Source organism: Bacillus rossius, chromosome 18, assembly GCF_032445375.1.
Source record: "Bacillus rossius redtenbacheri isolate Brsri chromosome 18, Brsri_v3, whole genome shotgun sequence".
Classification (NCBI taxonomy): domain Eukaryota; kingdom Metazoa; phylum Arthropoda; class Insecta; order Phasmatodea; family Bacillidae; genus Bacillus; species Bacillus rossius.
The window spans coordinates 20560538-20581541 of NC_086345.1; the positions used below are offsets into that span (position 1 = coordinate 20560538).

General features: G+C 36.8%; 1 protein-coding gene across 5 annotated transcripts in view; it reads left to right on the forward strand.

Annotated features, from left to right (window-relative positions):
- Positions 1–21004, forward strand: part of LOC134541356 (uncharacterized) — a 975422-nt gene that overhangs the window by 515981 nt on the left and 438437 nt on the right. For all 5 annotated transcript variants that reach the window (XR_010076613.1, XR_010076612.1, XR_010076614.1 and 2 more), the window contains one exon: positions 3501–3598. The gene's annotated coding sequence lies outside the window, so the exon portion shown is untranslated. The remainder of the gene's footprint in view (positions 1–3500; positions 3599–21004) is intronic.

Here is a 21004-nt window from a genome sequence, read left to right on the forward strand (position 1 = left end):
GTGGGTTCACCATTATAAAATAAGTTAAAAACACACACATATTATATATATATAGTTTCCTTGAATGAGCAACTATTCTGAACTATTTGTTGTCTGTCTTACGAGGGTTGTTGGTTTGCTAATATTTTGGTAATAAATTAGTTTCTATATTAGTTTAAGATACCCATATTTTTTTTTTTAAATTAAATACTTTGTTAACTGATTATGTTGACAATATTGACACTAAAGTTTAATTGTGTTGGATTCATTTCAATTGGCTGTTCTTCCTGTATGGGGCGGAGCTGCATTGCCTAAGACTATCTTATACTGTTTTACCAACGAATGTTCATCTATTCTAGATTTTTGAGTTTCGCCCTTCTTTATATTTTTTTGATTTTTTTTATGCTTGTAGAATATGTTCGGCTAGTTTCTCCTAGGTACGTGCATCCACATTAACAGGGGGTTTGATAAACATAGTTCTGACATTGGAACTTGCCTGTGGTTTATTTCACTTCGTATTCGGTGATCATACTGAGATTGTGGAGGTTGATTTTAGTCCGTGTTTGTTACCCAATATTCGTAGCTACATTTTTTTAGAGAGGCAATTGTTTAAGTTGGTTGCAAAGCAACTTTTTCAGTTGAAAATAGAGAAAATATTTAAGATAGATAACCAAGCGTCTAGGTAACGTTAAATTAAGGAAAGTTCTACAAAAACTACAAAATATGTCGCTGTCGTAAATTTATGTAAATAAATTCCACTATCTACTTCATTTCGCTCACATTTTTTATGATGCGTAAGTTTATGGGTTATTTTATAAAATTATTATTTAACAGTGACAACATTTGTGTTTACTGCATAACTTTTTCACCAAACATTATTTATGCGTTAATGGTCCCATCTTAATACTTCATTATTTGGAGGAAAAAAAATCATTTTCAAAGGCGTTTAGTAACATTAAGAAACAACCTTTTGACAAAAAGTGTTATATGTTCACACATTATGACTTATGAGGTTTTTTATGTATAACATCTTATATCTCGTTAAACGGCATTTGGTAGGAGTCATTTCGCGAATGTAACGGAAGCTTAATGGAACGGAAATGTGTTACAATCGTGCTGCCACCTACGGCGGATGGTGCGGACGGCGTACAAAAGTTCACAAAGACAAAGGGAAAATTTATGGCATTAACTGATGATGAATTTTAAACAAGATGGGCAGGGTTTCAATAAAATCCCTTGTCAAAAAATCAGATCCAAAGCCAGAGTTTAGTTTTTTTTTTCATTTTTTTTTGTCCACGCAGCCGTTTCTTAATATGTTTTATGGGTCGTTACCACAATGCCGAAATACCATAACGCCGAATATCATATTGACCACAACGCCGACAGCTAGAAAACTGCTGTGTACCACAACACCGAAATAACAACTGAATGAATTTGTGTGTGTTTCTTAAATGTACCTTAACGCCGAAATACCACAATCAAACCTAACCTTACCTAACCTAACCTAAACTAGCGTAATATAACCTAACCTAACTTAATCTATCCTAGCCTATCCTAACCTAACCTAGCCTAACCTAACCTAGTCTAACCTAACCTAGTCTAACCTAACCTAGTCTAACCTAACCTAACCTTTGTGGCAGTCCTGCAATGACATTTATCGGCGTTATTGTATTTCGGCGTTGTGGTAATTAGGCGTTGTGTTACACAGCAGTTTTCTAGCTGTCAGCGTTGTGGTCAATTTTGCGTTTCGGCGTTGTGGTATTTCGGCGTTGTGGTGCGTCTCCATGGTTTATTTCTTTAATTTCACTCTGCAAATGGAAATATGTGATAGTTGACGTAGCTGCTTCGGCAGCGAATTCTAGCGGTGAGTGCGGGAACTACTAGCGATTAGCGTCTGGAAATTTAGTTTGGAACAAAAATTTAAAAAATTGCGTATATTCGTCACGCTCGGCACATTAATTTAAGAAGTCTATGTTAAATTTCGAGTCCAATTTTCGAGACTCACTCACAATTTTTTTCGACGTGATAACGTCTTATAAATCGATGAACGCCGGCTGCACGCACGAAAAAGCAAGACTCATTGCCGAGCGTGCAAGAACCGGCCAACCACCGTGTGAGAAAGTCTTCAATAATATCAAACAGGATAAGGCGGGCTTTTTAACTAATTGTTCGTAATTATATTTAAACAAATTATATAAATTAAATTTGAAAAAAAACTTTAAATAATATTTGAAAATTAAAAAAGTATGCAATTTTTCATCAATGTTTTCTTATGACGCTATCACGTAAAATTATCGTCCGTAAACCGACTTTACAGACAACCCCCCCCCCCCCTTTTTTTTTTTTATTGTTTCGGTAATAAAGCCTGCTGGCGGCGAGATCGTGGGTCGAGTTCGGGCCTACCCTGTGTAGCGACCGATTTCCAGTCGAGCGCTTGCAAGCGCGCGCGCGCTTGATTTCAATCACCCGCGTCGCGTCGCGGGCCCCACCCGGCCGCGGACGACGCGCGGAATGCAATTACCAGCCGGACCGTTAGCCCCGCGGAAAATGAAAACGGCCTCCCCCCTCCTCACCCTCCCCCCTTACCGTTCAACCCCCCCCCCCCCCCTTCCACTGCCACACCACGAGGCCCTGCCTGGTCAGTGGTGTGTGTGTGTGTTCCGTGTCGGCGATGATAAGTGCGACTCTCGCTGGCGCTCCTAGCGCAGCGTCGACTCTAAGCCCCAACCACCCCCCCCCCCCCCCCCACTCCTTCCACGGTTCTACAACGACACGTTAACGGAGACCGTTGCGAGATATTAATTTTAATTTAAAAAAAAATTGGGCTTCGAGTTTATATACACAGGATTACATGTTCAAATGAAAATTAAACCACACACTAGTAATAGATAGAGACTGGAAAAAATTCGCGTGTTCAATGACCTTCAGGATAGACTCCGCGATCCTCCGCCCTACTTGGACAAACGTCGCCTGTTCACTGGACGCTGAATGAAATTTTGTGGGCGTCTCAAGTGGGTAACTTGTGGTTGGATACTCCTTCGATTGATGATCTCTAATCGGCCAAGATTCCTACATATATTAACAGTGTACCAACGGCAGAAGCAGCGCAACGGTACAATTAATTGAAATTTATCATGTCACGAAATGAATCCGCGAATTATTTTTCCGGTCTCTAGTAATAGAATATTTAGATTTTTTTTTCACGTGAAATCTTCGAAGTGAAACTTATTTTCTGAGGGGGTCATCAATTTTTCGAGCGTTACAAAATATCCCTATCGCATGAAGGGAATCGTTAGGTTACGTTGCGGGGGTTTGAGTGAACCGTTGGGGGGAGGGGGGGGGGGGAGAGAAGAGACGGGTTATCAAGCTATTTTCAAAGAAAATAAGTTTTTTAACATCAAAAAAAATATTATTTTAGTCTCATAATAATGTCTTGAACTTTTGGTAGGGATCTGTAGTTTCTCGCCGGAGTATGTTTTTTTTTGTATCCTTCCCTTCACGCTCTCTCTCTTTGTTCGCAGGCGATGAGGAGAACAGAGGAAGGACGATGAACGATGACAGGGATGGGGAAAGGGGAGGAGGAGGAAGACTCCACCACTCCATCAGCACGTTCGCCACGGTCAGTTAATTAACATCTCATTAACGTTCGGGAGACCGGGAGGTTTTATGCGCAGCCTGCTCTCTCTCTCTCTCTCTCTCTCTCTCTCTCTCTCTCTCTCTCTCTCGCTGAGTCACCCGCGAGGCGGTGGAAAATTAAAATTAAAAAAAAAATTGCGGAGGAGTGTTTGCTGCGCCAATTGGGTCCTTAGCGGCACATCGCGTCGGGGCGTTTTTTAAGTAACGCCGCGTGAATTATTTCATTAACCGCAGAGAGCAATGTCTTCGTGAATCATAACTCTGTATCACCCACTCGACTTCACTTCAGGGTTATTTAAACACGCTTGCCCTGGAAAAAAAAACCCGGCCTATATTACAGAGGTAGCACGTGATGTCCTTTTGATTTTTTAAGCACTCCCACAGTTATCCTGCAGCAAATACATAATCCATTACGGATACAACATTAAGTAGTAATTTATCTTTATGGCATTATAAAAATATTCTCCACTTCTTCAGAAGCCAATAACCTGAAACGTTATAACTAAGGACACCTGTATTTCGCGAATACATCTCGTGTCAGGCTATTTCACACATAACTGTAGCTTTTTTCTTAGAGGTTTGGCGAATTGCGGGCGTGCAGCAGTACGGTAACTACGTCCTCATTGGCCCCCGTCAAGTGCGGGGAAACAGCCTTCACCGACCACAGCCGATAATTATAAGAAAAATCTACAGTGTTTTGTAAAATACCTTGACACGAAATGTATTCGCGAAATACAGGTGTCCCTAGTTATAACTATATAAACTTTTTTTTATGATTGCTTGAAAACTTCTCTTCTGCCATTTAGTACTGTAATTTTTGATCATGCATTGCATACCTACCAAACTTAACAACACAATGATTATAATTACTTTATTTTAAATAGAAATAATGGTCTATTTATTTGGATTTGCGGGTGATCCTCATGACTAGAGACCTGAAAAATTCGCGGATTCATTTCGGGTTATGCTAAAATTCAAATAATTATACCTTAGTGCTGCTTCTGCCATTGGTCCACTGTTAATCTGGAGGACTGAGGGCCAATTAGAGACCCTCACTCATAGAAGAGTCGAATCACAGACCACCCAGTCGTGACGACTCACAAGTCAGCAGCCAATTAAAAGTTGGCATTTGCCCGAGTGTGTAGTGGATATTGGAGTCTATCCTGAAGGTCAGTGAACCCGCGATTTTTTTCCGGCCTCTACTCATGACACATTCTCTCAGCTACTGTGTGCTCATTATAGCTAGAGACCGGAAAAATTCGTGTTTTCGTTGGCCTTCAGGATAGACTGCACATTCCCCTGAACACTTGGGCAAATAACGCAAGTTCATTGGCTGCCGACTTGTGAGTCGTCTCATCTGGTTTGTCTGTGATTCTATCCTTCTTTGGTTGAGGGTTTATGATTGGTTGAGATGCGTCCAGATGAACAGTAAGCCAATAGCAAAATCATTATAAAGGTATATGCATTTGAATACCAGCCTATCGCCGAATGAATCTGCGAATTTTTTTTTTCCGGTCTCTAATTCTAGCTCCTATCTGTCTAAACAGCTGTGCATGTTTGCTAGGTCGTCGCAGATATTCCACATCTAACGTCTCGCAGCGTGCGCTTCTAGCTTCGTCGTTTGCGAGTCCCAGGTGAACCAGCAGAGTAGCGGACTACGACAGCAAACTTCGTCACGGAATGTCCGCTCGTGCGACCGCGCACCAATGCGTAACTGCCGATTTAGGAATCTATTAGATCGCTGGCGTGGAACACCGCACCAGTCACTGACTTCGAGTCTGTCCACCTCTCGCTTCTCTTCCGAGGAAGCCCTATAGACCAGACATGGGCAAACTTTTTTAATGAGAGGACCAGATGAAATAATAATAATAATAAAAATATCTAGCCGGTTGAAAAAATAATTGAACAAGACACTTTTTTATACGTGATAAACTTTATTTATGATTTTTATATCAAAAATGTAAAACAAATAATAATTGGTTGTCCGTAAAGTCGGTTTACGGACGATAGTTTAACGTGACAACGTCTTAAAAAAACATTGATGAAATGATTGCGTACTTTTATGAATAAAATGGAATCATTTTTATTTTAATAATAATAGAATAAATACTTGAAATTATACTAGTTATCAGATTTTTAAAAATGCAAGAATAATTAACCTTTATTGCCGAAATTGTTGTTGTAATAAGAAATGAAAACCACATTAACTTTTTACTTCTCTTTATAAACAGTTGACGAAACAGTTCACGTGTCGTGGATAGATAGCGCGATTCGTTCGGGTCGCCGTAGATAGCAGCACCATAAGGGAATAATATTATTTCGTTTTTATAACACGATTTAATAACACCAAACTTATTTATAATAAATTACAATATTTTTTAAAACATTGTGCAAAAGATCCCGGGTGTAATTTGAATTATCATGTGTAACTGTAAAACACCATTGTTCGTTAAAAACGTATTTGAATATTCAACATTACTTTTGAATAACCGTACCGATTGTGCTGAAAATCTGTGGACGATCGTTAAATTGCATAATATTAATAATTCAAACGACGAAAACATGATTGAAAAGTCAAATCGATGGTTGTTCCAATCGAGTGGAAGAGAGATGCCACGCATGCGTACAATGAGCATAACAGGACACATCCGTAGTGGGACAATGTGCGTTACGGGTCACTTTTTTCGTGCGTGCAGCCGGCGTTCATCGATTTATTAGACGTTGTCACGTCAAAAAATCACTACCAACAAAGCGAAACTATAGAAAATACAAGCCGGACACGCAGCCGCAGAGATGACTTGAAATTGACCACGTGACTGTCCGAACAGCACTGACGCTTGAGAACAGACGAAACGAAAACGGTAAGCGCCCCGAATCGTTCCGAACTCAGCCGAGTAACACCGAGCGCTCTGCAGGCCAGGCGCCGTGAACAATAGTCTAGCGGCAGCACCGCTACTTCCTGCAACTGGCTGCAAATGCCGCACCGCTCACGCTCGTTCCGGGGCCGGCGGCGCGATCCCGCAACGGGAAGCCTTTTCACTGACGAGAGAGCAAAACGTCCGATCGTGCATCTTCGGTTTTTTTTTTTTTTATTGTAAATAAATATGGAGGTGTTGTTAAAAGGAAAGACCATAAACAAGGCAACGGTATTTGTAATTGTTTTTAGAGGAAAATACCTAATTGAAGAAACGTACTTATTGTATTTGTATATTTTTCATACCGTATAAAATCTAGGAAGTCTTTGTCTTCCACAAATATTCTCGGGACGCCTCATATTCCCTTGCAATTTTACGCAACTTGTAATTTTCAGGTAAGGCCATGATAACTAATGGTCAATTAGGTTAGGTTAGCTACATTATAAATACTTTAAAACATTGTGGACGGTTGATTTGGTTAGACTAGCTACATTAAAGATACTGTGAGATCATGTAAACTAATTCATGGCGCTGGATAGCTACATATTAAAAAGTTATTTGCTAGGCAACCAAAAAATGATTTTACAGTATTTTTAATGTAGCTATACTTACCTAACATAACCAACCATCCACTAAACAGTCTGTGTGGCTTTTTTTATACTGAAGAAAAAAAACGCGCGCGTAAAAATAAAAAAAAACATCCAGGGGGTAGGCGCTCCCGATCGGCCAACTTCGGAAAGGCTCGGCATTTGCAGCCAGTTGCTGACTGGCGGCGGAGTGAGTGGTCAGTGCAACCACTCACCACTAGGGGCGCTTGCGTCCCTGGTCACTAAATCCAGTACTGAACAATTAGCAAAGCGGACCACGAGTCCAAGTGCCCAACCCCCGCATGGTAGACTCTTTTCTACTCTGTCCAACACTTCATCCAGACCATCCTCTGTCTCCTGTAAATTCCTACACGTAATGCATGCCAATTTGCATCCCGCATGAATGTGCCCAGGGTTTTCCCTGTGTCTATGCAGGTTTTACCTAGGCCCAACCTATCTCTAGTTATAGTCTAGATTTAAGAGTGAGGGGAGTTAGTCATGGCGCCAATCGCTGCCATGGCTGGCCAATCCCCTCCTAGCACATGATGCATGCGACCCTCTCCCTGCATGGCTAATCCCAGCATGACTAGGCGTATAGGCTTCGGCCTGAGACGCACCTAGGTCCCTCCCTAACCCGGACCCTTCCAAAATACACTTAGTTTTTGTTAGGTTAGGAAAAAAAAAATCAAATCAGGAAGTAGCGGTGCTGCCGCTAGACTCTTGTGCACCGTTAGGACACCAGTGTGCGAACACTGCCTGCCACACGCATCGTACTCCACATCGGCATGCTGCCGATCTACAGACATCCACTACGGCACTACGCCTACGCGAGGTTGCGTGGACAACTAAGTTAACATTAGAAGCGATGACGCCGCAGTTGAAACTCGACGAAGAAGAAAGCCTGTTATTCTATTCTAGCTACGCAGAAAATACATGTTATCCTATGTGCAATTGTAGAGGGTTTTCAAAAACCATGTCGCGGGCCGGATTGACTAGCCCGTAAGGACGCATTTGGCTCTAGAATGCCCTAGAATGCGACGCACAGATTCACTGGCTTGGAGTGCCAAAACCGTGACGGGACTTTAAGCGAAACGCGCCCCGTTGCACCACTAACTTATACGTTTTGGAACCGGTCACGCGTGAAAAAAAAAATATATATATATATATTTCTTTATGGAAACTCGAGTCATCCAACTTGTCAAAAAAAAAACATGGCTGGGCATGTGTGCAGTAACGTCACAAACCCTCAACTTTATTCGCTGCAACATATGGGAAGTATTGACAGTTTGACAGGGCCTTTAACGAACTCACTGGTATGGCAGTATCATTTCCTTCCCCCCCCCCCCCCCCCCCGTACGCCACTACGAACACAAATGCGTAACTTTTTTTTTTTTTTAGAATTGCACAACATACCAGCGCGAACATAAACCCCGTGTGCCAAATGTATCCCACAGGACTCGCTCCCTGCTCGTTGGTACATGTGACTCTCTACACAAGTCCGGGATGCATCATGAAATACCGTGCACAGAGTGAGTAGTAGGAACCACTGTTTCCCGCTTCACACACACCAATAGACCAAGATGGCAGACTGAAGGATCACTCGGAATGAAATGATTTCTTTATACTATACTCGTAGTTATATATATATATATATATTAACGTGACAACGTCTAGTAAATCGATGAACGCCGGCTGCAAGCACGAAAAAGTGTCCAGTTACGCACATTGTCCCATTTCGCTGTGTCCCGTTACGCTCATTGCTAACCTGAACCTCCTAGCATTGCGACCGAGTCCGTGGCGTAATTCTGTTTTCATGCATTTCAATGTAATATTTTCATTGCTCTTTGCTAACCCGTTCCTCCTAGCATTGCTGCAGAGTCCGTGGCGCAAATATATTATTTCTGACTGCATCTTGGTGTTGGGTAAGCCATTTTCCATCACATCATCCTTGAAACACTCCCATTCGTTTCCTACTTTTCCTATAATCGTCCTATCCTTAACAGAATAACACAGATTGGAAGAAGTTAAATAGTTAACATGTATAAAAGTTATAGTTAAAATAATCTCTTCGTTAAAGTAATAAACATATTTGAATTAATGAGTGCAAATAAAAGTAAATTTATCAATTAAATTGTAGGTTTCATTTCACTCTTTCTTTGTATCCATACTAAATAGTGATAATTCAATAAAAATTATTCAATTTTATTCATAAAAGTATGAAATAAATTCATCAATGTTTTGTTATGACGTTGTCACGTTAAACTATCGTCCGTAAAGCGACTTTACAGACAACCAATTTTTTTATGTGTAACATCTTAGCTCTCGGTACACGGCATTTAACGGAAGTAATTTCGCGAATGCGACGGAAGTCAAGGAACGGAAATGTGTAACAACCACGGTGCTGCCATCTGTGGCGGAGTGCGTGAATCGAAGTTCAAAAAGATATAGGTAATATTTATAGTATTAAGTGTTTTAGTTTCAAACAGCTTATATAGTATTAATTTAGGGTAAAATTCATGACTGAAAAATTATTTCTCATTAATATTCACCTTAAAACGTAAACGAATTCCATCTCTATTAACCTTTTTATATTTATCGGAGTTATTTAAGGCAGTCAATAATGAAATAGACTTTCACATTTTAATCCCTATACATTTTCAGAATAATAGAGGTTGTAACCTTGTTTTTACCCGTGCTAATCGGTGTATTTTTTAGGATTTTTTTTTCTCGTCTGTAGCCCACCAGAAATGCATTTATGTGATTGATGAATAATGACCCAGGACAGAGCTAATTCGCTCAATATCCAACAAATCCAACTGGTTTAATGCGCCTGTTGCAGAAAACATAATAATTTAAATTATTTTTTTTTTTGCTGCAATAAAGTGGGTCGATTGGAACAAAACGTGCAAACAAAGGTGTTTGTGCACCATTACGTTTGATTAATCACATTTCCATATGGCTGCTTTCATTACATAATGGATAGTAAATAAAGGGATTAAACATTATGAGATACTGTTTATATTTCTGTTAAAAAAAATCGGTCTCGTATCAATGTAGTTGTAATCTTTCGTAGAGGACTGTTGTTGCCATTATTTATATTTGGTTTTGGACCTCGTTTAATAAAATTTTATTGTTCAGTAATTTAACTTTTTTTAAAATAAAAATCGCATTTATAAGCGTGGAAACAGCACATACTTACATGTCATACCATTTAAAAGTGGTTAAACAATTTTTTTTTTCATTTAGGAAAACTCAATCAAAATGGTTGTCTTAGAGTAACTTGTTTGGGTATGTAAAGAATACATAAATCAAATAATCATGATTATTCGCCTATTAATGTCTCAACAAATAAATTATGGTTTGTGTTTTTTTTTCAGTTTTTGTTGGTTTCTCACGTCTCTGGACAATTACTTAGACTATAAGCATATGTTGATTGGATTATTCTACCGGTTTGGGTAGTAAAAATATGTTATTCGACACCCAATTCCCTAACTCTAGTGCCTATTTAATCATTTAAAGATATGGGTTAGAATAAACTGAACTTATAAGTCAGACGTATATTTACATATAAAATCTATTATCTACAAAATTTGTTAAAATTATTGGTATTTTAAGGACATATGATTTTTTCTTCAGTTGGAACTAAGTAAATATAGTATGTCCCAGAACCTAACGTCGCTCCAAGAACAGTTGAAAGGCCAATGAAATACGGTTATGAATATAAAAACAAAATTAATGAAGTTTCGTATTTTTTACGATGAAGAGTTTTTTTTTTAATGCTCACCTTGCCACCATTATTAGAAACTGCGATACAAATATTGTTATACACTCCTGAATAACCCTAAGTTTGATAACAATTCGAAATTAAACGAAACATGCTACACTTTTAGAGAAAAAAAATTCTTTGCCGGACTTATGAGGGAAAAATATTGAATCGGTTAACTTTTACTCGTGCTATAAAAATTTTGAATGTTCTAATTTACCAAGTAATTTTCTCAAATGCACCTTCTATTCTAATAAATGTCTAAGTTAGCATTTTTTTTACATTAGTCATACCTACCCATTTAAAAATGTTTGTCTCACAAGAAGCGCAAATAACTTTTTTCCCCCAAAAGCATAGGTATATGGTTTTATTTTAATTTTATTTTTTTACCAACATTAGGGTTAATCATGATTGCGTAACAAATATATATTTTTTAAATTCAAAACCATACTTAATTCGCCTACCGACTGTTCTCTGCTTGAAGTTTGATTTTTGGGCCAGCCTGTGTAAGTTTACTGTGTCTAATAATGTCTGGTTGTAAATATAGCACTCTAGCCACCATTTTGTGAGAAACATTAGCGACTGCATTATGCATAGATCTGGCCTAGGTGTGCATATAGTCCTGTTTTAGACATGTAAGAAGCTTGATTTGAAGTACAGTAAAAAATTAATTTTCAGTTGATCCATACAATTAATATGGTATTATTCACTCCAACAATAAACGTATATTAGTCTATTTTTAACTCGTATTCTCAGAAATAAGCATACTATCCAAAATTGTATACAACGAAGAAAAATATTTTTTGCTCAATTATAAATACACTCAAAAATGTCAAATTGCTATTGGTATGGCGTGGTAAAATTGACATAGCTCTGGAAGTATTTAACTGAGTGGTATGAAAACACACAAATGCCTTGCATGTGTAGATTCATCACAAATGCATGTAAATTTTTATATAGTTAAAAGCATAAATGTTTTTAAAAAAATTATATATTTTCATTTTTATTTTGCCACAAGTATTTTAACGTTTGTTAACTTTAGAATTTATTATAAGCTGTGTAATTTCTTCAATGTCATCGTTAATTATATCACTTTTTCTTACCAAGTAAACACCACACTTGAAATGAGTAAATTAGCGAAGTAGCGAACATATGACGTATTAATTGACAATATAACGTTTCGATCTCTCAAAAATCTTACACACTTATGAATAATAATCAATAAAAGGGAATAGCAATATTATAACGACGTGTTTAACAAATTTCGTGTCAGCCATAAAGATTTATTTATTTAATTAACTTTTGATTATATGCTTCAGTACTTTTTCATATATGTGGTCGTTGTAAAAAAACTATGAAAAAAATATTAAGAAATTTTTTAATAGCTCACCGGGGATTAAAAATTATTATGTAATAACAGAAAATAGCATAAGCATTCTTATTAAAAAAAATATGAATATTTTCGTTTATATCCGAACGTTTAATTTAACACGCTAGTTATTGTAATGTGAGATGTGCATACCTGCATTTGAATCGAGAAATGAAGAACCATTGAGATTAACATAAATAAATATTTTTTTCAACAACACATATATGATATGTTTTTAAAAATATACACGACATAAATAATTTTATTAATAAAAAACATACCTGTACATGAAGTTTCATGAATTGTTTTACAGTTTAAATTTCATATCTCAGGTGAACCATATCAGGAACAGGTTTTAACCAATTCTACTGGCTAATAACGTTTACTGATGCCAAACGTTGAACTCAGATGAACTGCTCTAGTAAACTAAAAGGGCGAGTGAAGAATGCGAGGTCGTAAATAATAGAATTCGGACGTGCCCTTAAACACTTTTTTTTGCCTTTTTTAAAGTTAAATTTCTTTAGGCGCGTTATGGAAAAACTATGAAAGTGAATTTTTATGACGCGCGCGCACTATACAACAAAATTTTCATAGGTTGGAAAAAAAGCTACATACAAATAAAAATTAAAAATGTTTTTCTTTTTAAACTCACACTTAAGTAACTGAATACTGGTTCATGTTACGAAGATACATTTATTTATTGCGAATATTAGTGATATAAATTGTGTTCATAAACATTTTCAACTATATTTATATGTACATTAGGTTATGTTCCTTTAGGTTTTATTTATTTGCATTGAAAATTATAAATAATTACTTTATTATCAGATAAATAATTTAAAACAATAAATTAGAATAAATATTCAGCGCATTTATTGATTTTCATTATCAATTAGAATTTATCTTTATTATTTAGTTACATAAATAATTAAATTTTACATGTAATTATATTAATGAAAACACAGAGAATTTTTTTTTAATTTGATTGAATTTATATTTTAAATTCGTATTTATAATATATGCAACCACGATGTTGCCATCTGTGGCGGATTGCACGTACCAAAGTTCGCAAAGCCAAAGGGAAACTTGAAAGTATTAACTGTTTAATGAATGATAACAATTTGGAAGGTATTTTAATAAAATCCCTTGTCGAAAATCGGGTCCAAATTCGGGACTAAGAATTGTTTCAATTTTTTTCAAAATCTTTTATCGGAGCCGTTTTATTATGAATTTTAACATTTCGCTCTGCAAATCGAATTATCCGATAGTCGATGTAACTGCTGCCAACAACGAATTCTATCGGCAGGTTGCGGAAATTACGCGCGATTCGCGTCAGGAAAAAGTGATTGAAAACACGCTCGGCATCATTTTTTTTAAAGAATTAGACATAAATTCGTCGCCTGAGAATTGGAGTGTTCTATGTCCATTGAAGTCGGAACTGAGATACAAGCGTTTGAAAGTTCAAACAACTATGAATATCACGACATAGAACAAAATAATATTGGTCTTAAATTAAGAACAAACATTTTTTATGTGCGTAGACGTGTGTGTGTGGATGTAGTACAAATGAATACTAATAGGTATTAGTTTCGTGTCCATAGCACCAAAAACCTAAAAAGTGGACATAGAACACTCCAATACTCAGGCGGCGATATGTTAAAAATTTCGTGTCCGAGTTGTTGTTTTTTATTATTATCATAAGTGTGTTTATTTGCAACATATAAAATGTTTTAGTTACCGAGGTTTAGATGTTACACATTCTCTGGCGAGTACTGAAAGTCTCTCTCTGTTTTTTCCCTCTTTTTTTTTTTTTTTTTTGATTTCGCGTGCAGGAAGAGAGAGAAAGTGAGAGAGAAAGAGAGAGAGAAATTCCGCAGTAAAGCAAAGCAGCGCAGAGAACAGCAGAGCTCGCAAGGGAAGGAGAAGGGTAAGGGAGGGGGGAGGGGTGTATATACTCCTTGTCACGGATCGCTTGTTGTGTGTGTGGTGGTTGTAAAAAGGGAACGCCCGGCCATGTATTTTTCCTCTCCGTCGCAAACGCAAACAGCGTGCAATTTATTTTCGCTACCCCCGCCTCTATGCACCCCCACCAACACACCCCTTCCCCTCATTCTTCCTTTCGGCCATCCGCCTGGACTCACCGCTGCGCCAGCTACTACAACACTCTTCCCCCCTCTCCCTTACAACCATTCAACTGTAGGGGACAGTGAGAACGCTTTCACGAACCGCCCAGTACGACGCTTTGCTTTGTCCGTCCCAAACACAGCCCCAGAATTGTTTACTGACATCCAGAGCCACGCATATTTCGCGAAAATGATTCCGAGACTAGCTGAAAGTTAAAAAATTTTTTTTTTAAAATGGGACGGGGCTGTGTAATGGACACGGCCGTGTGTTGTACGTGAATACGTTCGATACAAAATATAAAATACGCTGGTTTTTTAAAATTTTAACACCATATACGCTAGGGCCATGCATATTTCGCGAAAACATTCCGAGACTAGTTATAAGTTAAAACACTGTAGCACCGTTTGTGCTTCATGATTGGGTGAATTTCTTCCAGGTGATACAACACCAATCAGAGTAATTCAGTGCGGAAGCAAACACGTCCTGAGTGGCTCAGTCAAGAAAGGTTAACGACTTCTCTCGCAGACGGCCGCCAATCACAAGGAAGAAACCTCTGGTGCGGGTATACCTTGTTGCAGTTTAATAGGCGTTCAGATTTATTCGCGATAAATGCCTGCCCCTACATATACCTATATATTCACTAAATATTTTACACTAATACGTGTGCATTCGATAGATTTTGATGAGAGCTGACGATTGAAACTCAAACGAACGTCGTAGCTTCTCTGAGTCAAAAGTTATACTAAATGGAAATCTCGAAACGCAGCCAAAATGACCTCAAAATGGCGGCGCTTCCCCTTTCACCGCGCGCGATGCGTCACAGTCCTCACTTAGCGTACCGAATTCTTTTGATCCTTTAATTATCCAGTGGTGTAATTAAATTTTGGATGGAGATGATAGATATGTAGCTGCAACACCGAACTGTATCTCCCTATTTTGTCATCATTCGTTTTTTGAATTGCCTCCCGCTATGGAAGCAATTTTAAAGACGTATTCATGTCAAAAAAAACTGCGCGATTACGAACAGAACATTTTTTATTTAAACTGTGACCGTTGATGACGTCATGACCGTATGCACCGTAACCTTCGAGTACGAATAGAAATTTCGGACGGTATTTATCGCACCGGTGCTGCGTTACATAACACGTGTGTATCAGTCGGTGATTGCGAAACGAATAAGAGTTGAGCGATGTAATAATTTTTAAATAATATGAAATTTTAGTGGCACGATTATTTGTTCCTGATAGATGGATTTGTTAAGTAGCCAAACACGTTTAAATTCTAGTTTAAGATTTTGAACGAACGAGTATTTACATTTTTTAAGTGAAAACTTCTATAGGAAGGTTTGGATAGGCAGTAAATTAATGTAAGTCGTCATCGACATGGTCACGTGATGTGAATGTATGTATGTGTATGCGTGTATGTATGTATGTATGTGTATATGTATATAGATATATATATATATATACACACACACACACACTCAGTGGTGCGCGCGCAGCCAGTATGCGTCTTCAGTCCCTGTACATCAGTGCTGTGCATATGTGAATAGAATGTGTGTATACAGTGTTCTAATTGCATTTTTGTTCAATATTTATTTTAAATCTGAAGTATACGATTAGTGTGCAGTAAAAAGTGAGTATAATATATATTTATATTCTCATATAGATATATAGTTTGATTAACGAAGAAATGGAGTCTTTGTAGCAATATAACCTAAAAATCAAGAACATCATTAATTATTTTTTTAATACCTACAATTACTATGCAATGCGTATTTTATAGTAATTTAGGAGTTATTTTACCAACGCGATGAAACAAATTTTGTTGTGTGATAATATTTTTTTCGTAAAATGATTTATAAGTTTTCATTTAAGATCAATCAATTAATTTGGATATCCAAAAATTAACAACTGTTTGTTAATATTTTTAAGTTTTCACTCATGTCGGCAGTCCTCATGACTGCTTTAAAAAATTTTTGACGTGACAACATCTAATAAATCGATGAACGCCGGCTGCACGCACGAAAAAATGTCCCGTTACGCACATTGTCCCGCAAAATGTGTCCCGTTACGCTCATTGTACGCTTGCGCCGCATCTATCTCTCTTCCACTCGATTGGAACAATCATCGATTTGACTTTTTCGAGGCACATTACACTTGAAACAATCCCATTAGTTTCCTACTTTTCCTATCATCGTCCTATCCTTAACAGAATAACACAGATTGGAAGAAGTTAAATAGCAAACATGTATAAAAGTTATAGTCAAAATAATCTCTTCGTTAAAGTAATAAACATATTTGAATTAATGAGTGCAAATAAAAGTAAATTTATCAATTAAATTGTAGATTTCATTTAACTCCTTCTTTGTATCCATACAAAATAGTGATAATTCAATAAAAATGATTCAATTTTATTCATAAAGAATGCAATCATTTCATCAATGTTTTGTTATGACGTTGTCACGTTAAACTATCGTCCGTAAACCGACTTTACAGACAACCAATGTTTTTATTTATGTAGAATATTTTTTGGCCTGTCCCTCTTCTTTAATCTCCTCTGGCTCAGCTCGAACAACAGACCAGGAGTGATAAAGCCAAGAGAGAGAGAGAGAGAGATAGAGAGAGAGAGAGTGTGTGTAATCTCTGTCCGCGGGCTCTGCGCCCACAAGCCGACACAGACCCTGAAACACCAGGCGTTCTCTCGTGTGAAGAGGTTTTGGGGTGGTTTTGGTGGGAGGGGGTAAGGGTAGGTGATGTTGACGTAGCCGCAGCCAGAAGATGGCAAACGTTTATCTTGGCCGCGCGCGTTAGATGGGTGAAGGGGGGGGGGGTGGGGAAGGAGGATTATGTCCCCTAGCCAATCACGGGGGACCGCGCGTCTCCCTACACGCCTGCCGCGCGCGTTGATTGGTCCGTCCGCTCACACGCAGCGCCTCGTCACGAGTAAACATCCGCCACAAATAGTCCGTCACGTCCGCCACTTCAAAAAAAAAAAAAGACGCCATATTGGATTCAATATTTTTTTTTTTTTTTTTTTTTTTTTTTTAGACGTCGCTAGAGACCTAAAAAATTCACGGATTCATTTCGTGATAGGTTGAAATTCAAACATGTGTACAATTATCCTGGTTCTGCTATTGGCTCGCAGTTGAAACTGGAGCTCTCTGAGCCAATGAGGGACCATCGACCAAAGAAGCGTCCAATCACAAGCTACCCAGTGGAGACGCCTCACAAGTTAGCACCCAATTAACACGCGTGTCTGCTTGAGAAATGCAGAGGATAGTGGAGGCTATCCTAGAGGTCATTGAACAAGCAAATTTTCCGGTTCCTAGACATCGCAAACACGGACACGAAACCAAGGGAATACTGAACGAATGTGTGGGAGAATATAATAATTTTAACTATAAAATAATACTCTTCTATTAAAAACAATTTTTAGGTTAGAATTTAATTATATTTGATTTTTTTTATTTAATACAATATTTACTATGGTTTGTGTGTGAACTAAGCATGGATGTTAAGTTAAAATGATGCATCATCAGTAATTGATCTAAATAAAATAACTTATACTAAATATTATATAAACTAAAATAAGCCAAAATAATGTTCATATCAATAAAGTATTTAAATAATGATAATTTGTAAGTAGATAATTTCATGTTTGATTACTAGATATAACTTATTATAACCATTAAGAGGGTTGAAGAAAAATGAATGGAATGTGGTCTACGAGGGGGGGGGGGATAATGTGCCGTGACAGAAATATTTCGCCTGCAGTGCATGGATCTACTTTCCTGCGCCGTGATACTAATGTCGATAAATTAAAACGTAAATATTTTTATTCTTACTTTCATTGAAACACTTTGTTTGCTATCGACTACTCACCAAAGGTTTTTAAATATAGAGTTATTTTCATTTCACATGATAGTTCTATCGTAATATTTTGTCACAAAACAACATTATTTTTAAAAATCTTTCAATCCCTAATTGAAAGTCATTGATATTTACAATGAGCTCTTGAATTTATTTAGTAAAACCTAAAATAAATGGGGCAATCTTGTTTTTTGTAACTTATCTTAAAATACACATTGAGATAATTTACTACGGCAAAACGCCAAAATATTTACTACATATTGAAGTCTTAAATTTCGAATTTTTTACATCACATTTTTTTTATAGTTAAAAAAAGGGGTAATTGTAATCAAACTTTTAAATAAACCTTCGAAACAATTATGAATTTATTGATATTTATTTGTGCCAACCTCTTTTTTTTTTAATAAAATTCGTCATATTTAAGGAGTCGTTTTTAAATGTAAATAATTAAATATTAAATCTATAATGTTTCTATATATATAAAATGAAAAAAAATTTATTGGTACAAACGTGACGAAATAAATTGAAGTTTTCACAATATTTCAGGAGTTCACAGTGGGCTGAGATATTTTTAGCAATGATAAATATTTTGAGAACTATATAAATATTTTTTTGAAGTATTTATTGCCACTGAAAACAAGTTTTGGGTAATAAAGTACAATTTTTGGAAGCCGCGGATTCTTGAAAAAAAAAAAAAAAAAAAAAACTTTTATGACGCATTCGTCGAAATACATTTCGCCGTCTCCGACGCAATTTATGCGAGATGAAATTCTACCGGTAGATGAACTTTTAACATTAATTGTATTTTTTTTCGGTGATGCAGTGTTTTGTTCCTGACATCCTCGCCGTTACTGCGGACGACATAAATTGCTTTATCGACATCAGTATCACGGCGCGGGAAAGTAGATCCATGCACTGCACAGGCGAGATCTTTCTGTCGCGATACTCACACGGCCCGGAAAACATTAATCCCCCCCCCCCCCCATAACCCACTTTTCATTCTCTTTCCTTCAACCCTCTTAACGGTGCCACAAAAAAAAAAGACTGGGCATTTTCGCAGTAATAACTCAAATCCTTGTAATTTATGTTACAATTTTTTTTCTTTCTTCCAGGATGTGTCTTCCACCCCGGGTACTTTTTCAGAGATTAAAATATCACTTCATTTCCGTCGTGTGTCCTTTTTTTTTTTTTTTTTGTGTGTTCCGCGCAGCAAGTGTAAAATCTTTTTCTGCCGTTTAGTAAGCCATTTTGCCAGCCCTTGGCGTGCCAGACATAATACGGTACTCACAAAAAACCCCTCCCCCCCCACATCCAACTTAATCCACAACACAAGCGACACTACATTCAAAGAGAGCTAAAAGTTATTAAAACATTATCCTAATTAAGCTTCTGTAGATTATGAACAAAAATATTTATTTTTCACCTACAAGCAAAAGTAATTTAAAATATTTTGAAGAAAAAAAACGTTCTCTACGGTTTCAATTTCATCATGGAAACACAAATAGTATAAAGCAACCTGACATGTGAATTTAAAAATAAAATTGACCTATTTACAATATTTATATCTTACATAATTTCGATTAAAAATTAAAAAAAATGTTTTTAAAAATTACAGCGTAGCAGATTTAAAATTATAAGAGATAAATATTTCTCCAGCACATAAAAACATTGGTATAAAACTGATTTTCGTTATCGCTTAGGGGAAACGGAAGAAAGAGCAGTGGTAGGAACATAATTTAATACAAGAACTCAAATAGGTTCCTTTTATAATTTGTCCCTTTATTCAACAGAATTCTAAACCTACTGAGATATAAAATTCGAATAATTTTGTGTAAATATTTGCCTCATTAACTTACGCGTAAAAATAATATTAGTGATAAAAAAATATCGGAAGTACTTTTAAACAATCCACTGACACTGAAATCATGTAGTCCATTTTTTCTTAATTTTAGTTCACTTGAGTTCAATATTATGATGGACATTTTATTGGGACACGATTTTTGTTTTGTGTAAAGTTATAAAATATTATTTTATTACAGTAATTTATATGAAGCATTTTCTTGGACGTGGTTTGAATAATTTCGCTGGGACGGAAACGTATTCCAAAAAACACAATGAAATTAATTGTACTTAATTTTTTTTTTAAATAGTGAAAATAAAATAAAAATGTATAAAGTATAAAGTTATAATTTATTTTAACTTTTTAATTATATCGTTTATTTGTTTTCTTTAGAATTGTTTTATTTTAGGAAACACATTAAGGAAAATTCGTGACAGAATTCTTTTTAACACGCTTTTATAAGCTTCACATGTATGTATGTATGTATGTATGTATGTATGTAACAAAATCTTTCAACGTAATTTTCACCAACTTAAATGCATCTGATTGACTTGAAAATTTGCACACGTGTCAAGGGCCGATGAAAATACAATAATTTTATTATTTTAACCCGAAATGTGAAAAAAAGGGGGGGGGCATATGGACAAAAAACCCTGCTTATTTGCTATGGGTAGAGACCCAGAAAATTCGCGGGTTCATTTCGTGTTATGCTAAAATTCAAATAATTATACCTTAGTGCTGCTTCTGTCATTGGTTCACTGTTAATCTGGAGGACTGAGGGCCAATTAGAGACCCTCACTCATAGAAGAGTCGAATCACAGGCCACCCAGTCGTGACGACTCACAAGTCAGCAGCCATTGAACAGTTGGCATTTGCCCGAGTGTGTAGAGGATATTGGAGTCTATCCTGGAGGTCATTG